Source organism: Acipenser ruthenus, chromosome 19 (genome assembly GCF_902713425.1).
Source record: "Acipenser ruthenus chromosome 19, fAciRut3.2 maternal haplotype, whole genome shotgun sequence".
Lineage (NCBI taxonomy): Eukaryota > Metazoa > Chordata > Actinopteri > Acipenseriformes > Acipenseridae > Acipenser > Acipenser ruthenus.
The window spans coordinates 21821490-21827595 of NC_081207.1; positions in this window are offsets into that span (position 1 = coordinate 21821490).

A 6106-nucleotide genomic window follows, 5' to 3' on the forward strand; every position below is an offset into this window, starting at 1 on the left:
ACATGTAAATATGATACTGTATATATGTTTGTGATGTATAGCAGGAAAGCCAGAGTAAGTAAAGCTAAAGGAGAAGGGTATAATAGAAATGAGGAATATTGGGTTTATAAAGAAAATAGAAATATTGGGGTGGGTGTTATTTTGTTTTGATTTGGTACCCTGACAATGAATTACAAAAATGCACCCATTCACTGTGCCAAAACTAAACATGTTTGGAATGAACTCGAATGATACATTTGTCATCAAAACTCTCTGTAACAATTGTGTGAAAGGATTAACATCCCTCAACCTTGTGGTGTCAAGGCTGTGATTTGGAAAAATGATGGACCAACCCGATATTAGGTACAGGTTCAAATAAAGTGGCCCAGCAGTGTAGGTATTTTTTTTTCCATGTTATTGATGATTCTGTACATGCCTTTTCTGAAAATGTTTACGGTGTCTATAAATCAAGGGTTTATATTTTGTTTAAACACTACACCCCAAAAGTTGTATAAGCATTTGAATGAGTTTAATGTTCAAAATAAATTCAAAGATTTTAAAGAGAAAGAAAAATAACATTACATTAAAAGTTACATGACTGAATCCCTAGCAATATACAGGAGATGCAAGCTGAACCTTTCATTAGTCAATCATTCATTGATTTGGTTAATTCACTGCTGGTAAATTGTAAATGCCCCATAGTTTCCTGTATAATGAATAATTCAGATAGCGAAATAGAGACAGCACTATATTAAATTTGTAAATAAAGTACTGCACAATTTCAAAACTGCTTGTGCAGCCTATAAAATGATACAGAACCCCATATTTAACATGATACAATTCTTGAAATCAAGCATTTTATAAGACCGACAGATACAGTTTGTTGCCCACCATCAATACCAATGTATTTAAATGATGAAACTATTTCAATGGAAGCATCATTGTATCTGACCTGGCAAATGACCAGGGAACCCGATATACAGTAGTATCATTACATAAAACATAATATACTGAGCATCAAAAAAAAACGTATCACTTATATTTGAGCATCAAAAGAAATGTATCACTTATATTTGAGCATAAAAAAGTATCACTTATATTTGAGCATCAAAAGAAATGTATCACTTATATTTGAACATCAAAAGAAACGTGTCACTTATATTTGAGGATCAAAAGAAATGTATCACTTATATTTGAGCATCAGAAAAAACTTATCGCTTATTTTTGAGCATAAAAAAACTATCACTTATATTTGAGCATCAAAAGAAACATATCACTTATATTTGAACATCAAAAGAAACGTATCACTTATATTTGGATAAAATTCACTCGAAAAATGAGTCATAGTCACTCAAGCGTGTCATGGTCAAGGATGAATGATCAAGGGACTAAAAAGAAACCAAAAACATTTTGTCAATGTCCATCATTTATATACCTTATTTTTTTTTCGAAAAATAAATGTTATAATAGTGATATAGTGGTAACTTTCTTTTGATGCTCGGTATATATACAATTCAAAACCATTGCTGTATATAACAGTTTATTACATTAAATGAAAAAAATATATATCTTAATTTGCCATTCTTAGCTACCTGACATTAACATAAAATGTAATTTAGTACTAAAGCCTACTACAGTATTCTTATATAACAAAAGAAACAAAAAACACATTTAAAAAAAGTATTTACAAAATTATTCTTGGTTATTTGTATCACTTTGAATAACAAATATCCCAATTTATTTTGCTTGGTTTACATGCAAATTCTCTCTCCATTGTCATGAGACAATGAGGTAGCATGCACGTTCCATGCTCATTCCTCATGCTGTAGGAAATACGAAGGCACAGCTAAAAAGAGTGGGTACCGTACTACCGTACATATAAACCCAAATTGCCAAAAGGTACTACCAAAATAGCAAAAAAGTGACTTATTTTTAATTTTGCAAGTAAACCAAGCCATGTATTATACCCACAAGAAACATTTAAAACTGAACATTAGCAACATTCTGAATAGGCATTTGAATCTATTCAAACCCACAACCCGATTCCAGCTCCAAAGCATTCTATAAGAGTTATATTCTCACCCCCACTGAGGAAAATCTAAAGACTAGCCCTAAATGTTTTTTAATAGGCTTGACCACACCTAGCAGTGCTTTACCATGTTTTCACTATGCTTATTATACTTTCCTATGCTTTTTTTCTCCTATAGTTTAGTTGACTGAGCTGGTGTGAAATAAAAAATGAAGGACAGATTGAAACCTTCCCGAGACTTCCAGGATCTGGCATATTCACAAACTAATCAAAGTGACCCTATCGCAGTATTTTATTTTAACTGTAAGGATATGCATACGTTTAAAGTAAAAGCTGGTTATACATAAAGGTATAAAACCCTTTTCTTAATTCTATTATTACAGGCTACTACTGACGACAGTACTATACTGTAATCCCTATAGGACGACGCGCTGATATTTCTGATTACAGGCGCGATCTGATGTAAATGGAATGAACTTTTAAGAATTATCTGACAGTTTCAAAGTGCTTTGAAAGTTCAAGTAGACGATTTTCAAATAGAAAGCTTATTTGTTAAAAAAAAAAAGTCCTCTCGATGAAATTTGAAAAATCTGATGTTAGCCAAAAGAAAATGCTGACTGCGTCTGATTCTTCTTCTTTTTTTTAAAAAAATAGTTTGTGATTTTTAGTAAAGAAACGATTTGTTTAATTTTATCTGTGTGTGTTTCTTTTTTCTTTTTGTGCTGGTATTATAGAAAATAAAATACAGGCTACTGTACATAAATCAGACATCCTTTGTGATGTCACTGAACTCCTTGGTGTCTTTTTACTATCTGATTATGTACATAGCTTGTACTTTATTTTCTCTATATTTAACACACCAAAGTGGGTTTGAAAACAAACATTGGACGTATTTATAGGCTTTTTGATGCCATGGTAACCACACATTTATTTATCTTTAAATCTGGTGTCTTTGTGATGTCATTCACTATATAGCTAATGATGTAACAATCTACTGTTCCTTTCTATTTAAACCTTCAGGCATCATGGTATCTAGTTTATTTATCAATTTATTTTATTTTATTCTTATATACTGAACATTAGGCATAGGTGTAGTTTAGCGGGCCAAGCAATTCAAGTGGTGGAGATTATCAGGGCTGCAAGAACAATTAAACACTCAGGCAGGGAGCAAAAGCATTCAATAACTGGAAAAAAAATGATATCTGACAAAATAAAAATAATGATGGCGACACCCCCCATTGAGACACCGGTATGTAACATCTTTACCGTTAGTGCGTTTGCTTCAATCCCCCTTAAAACTATAGAAGTTTTCAAAAATGTAATATATTAAAAAATCTAATTAAATGTGATAAATGTCATAAGGATATGTTATTGACAAAATACAGCCACACAAAAGTAACTGGCTATATCTGGTGGTGTTCTACCGCGACTGCCAATTATATAAAAGTTACTTTGAGAATACTCACTTAAATCTCTCCCCTCTCAGACTCTGACTTCTCTTCCCTTCTCCAGGGCCACAAAACCACCACGTGTGCCCTGAACCCCCCCCCCCCCCCCCCCCCCCACTCACCTCTTTGAAGTTGCTGCTCCTGCTCTACTCCCCTTCAGCTCCTCCCTTCTCAACACCTCTCTCCTCTCTGGCCTCTTTCCCTCTGCCTTCAAACAAGCCTCTATCACCCCCTCCTCAAAAACCCTACCCTCGTCTCCACCTCCCTCCAGAACTACCATCCTGTCTCCCTCTTACCCTTCCTCTCTAAAACCCTCAAGCAGGCAGTACACCGCCAGCTCTCTACTTTCCTGTCTAACCACTCTCAGCTCAACTCTCTCCAATTTGGTTTCTGCTCTGCTCACTCCACTGAAACTGCTCTCCTGTCTGTCACTAACTCGCTAAACTCTGCCTTTGCTGCTTCTCTCTCCTCTGTCCTAATTCTCCTCGATCTCTCTGCTGCCTTTGACACTGTTGATCACTCTATTCTCCTATACTCTCTTGTTTACTTGGGAGTCTCTGGCACTGGTCTGGCCTAGTTCTCCTCCTACCTCTCTGACCGCACCTACCAGGTGACCTAGTGCGGCTCAACCTCCACACCTCACCCTCTCTCAACAGGAGTCCCCCAAGGATCAGTCTTGGGTCCTCTCCTGTTATCTCTCTACACACGCTCCCTGAGCCCCCTCATCACATCCTATGGTTTCTCATACCATTTCTATGCTGATGATGCTCAGATCTTCCTCTCCTTCCCCCGTCTGACCCCACCATTCCCTCCCGTATCTCTACCTGTCTGTCTGCTATCTCCTCCTGGATGCACTCGCAATCACCTCAAACTCAACCTCTCTAAATCTGACCTCCTTTTCTTCCCCTCCTGATCTTCCCCCTCCTCTGATCTCTCTATCTCCATTCCTCTGGAATCTACCACACTCTCTCCCTCCTCCTCAGCCAAGAACCTCAGAGTAACCCTGGATCCCTGCCTCTCCTACTCCCAGCACATCTCCACTCTAGCATGCACCTACCGATTCTTCCTGAGCAACATACGAAGAATCCGACCCTTCCTCACCAACTACTCCACGCAAATCCTCCTCCAGGCCCTGGTACTCTCCAGCTTAGACTACTGCAACTCCCTACTGGCCGGCCTCCCTGCATCCGCCACCCGTCAGCTCCAGTTCATCCAGAACTCCACTGCCCGCCTGGTGTTCTCTCTGCCTCGCTTCACTCCACTGGCTCCCGATCACCGCTCGCATCCAGTTCAAGATTCCTGTACTTGTCTACTGATGCCTTGACCAGACTGCACCCAGCTACCTCCAGACCCTCATCTCTCCCTACATCCCACTGACCTCTCCGCTCCGCCTGCACTAGAAGACTGGCTTGTACCTCTGCTATGCTCCCCTCTCCAGAGCCCACTCCTTCTCCACCCTCGCCCCGCAGTGGTGGAATGACCTTCCCACAGATGTCAGGACTGCCCAGTCCCTGATCACCTTCCAGTGCCTCTTCAAGACACACCTCTTCAGACAACACCTGTAAAACTCAACTCTTCCCTTCTGGACAATATAGCCGGGTCTCAAATAATCGCATGTCTCCAATATGTGCCGGGTCTGCTGGCAAATATTGTAAATAAACGCCGGGTCTCTGTCATTGCCATTGAAGCTGAGGAAGATGAGGAGGAACTTGAGCGTAATTAACTGCTAATAGGTGACAGCGATGAAAGTGACACATAATAATAATAATAATAATAATAATAATAATAATAATAATAATAATAATAATAATAATATAAAACGTCATTTAAGGTAGGCCTACATGTAATGCATATTTGTTTAATGCAGTTATTACGTTATTAAAAGTTTTGATAATTTTAAGTGTCCTGAAATAGGCCAGATACAAACCTCTTGGTGTATTTTAACGTGTTTTGTTGTATTAACAATGTACAAGTTTGAGATTAAACAATACATTATTTTTGATAATGATACTTATTGCTTTTATTGTTCTTTTTTTCTTTTAAATTTAGTCGTTGCCAATTAATTTTTATTATTTTCTACCAATTTAGAATGGCCAATTATTTTTTAGGCTTATTGTTCATTTTTAAAAACATTTTAGAAGTTTGTATTATTATTATTATTATTATTATTATTATTATTATTATTATTATTATTATTATTATTATTATTATTAACAATGGGAGATCTAATTCGTACTTCGGCTTTTTCATTTTCCAACGTTTTGCATACCGTATCCTTGTTAACCAGTACATATAAAAAAAAACGTAAAAATACTTTCGTTTTATAGTTGAGGGTGTAGAATACAATGTAATTTTGTTATAAAACAAAACTGTTACTTATTTCCCACTGACACACAACCTTTTAACAAAAAGTTGCTGGAGTGTTTAAATTGAGTTACGATGTTGCTACAAGGGTGTGTGTTAGCGGCTTCTCAATGACCGCATGAAGCATGTGAAGCTAGTAATCTAATATAATATAATATAAATGCCGGTCCCCAATACGCACCGGGTCTGCTGGCAAATATTGTAAATAAACGCCATATATATATATATATATATATATATATATATATATATATATATATATATATATATATATATATATTTCAGA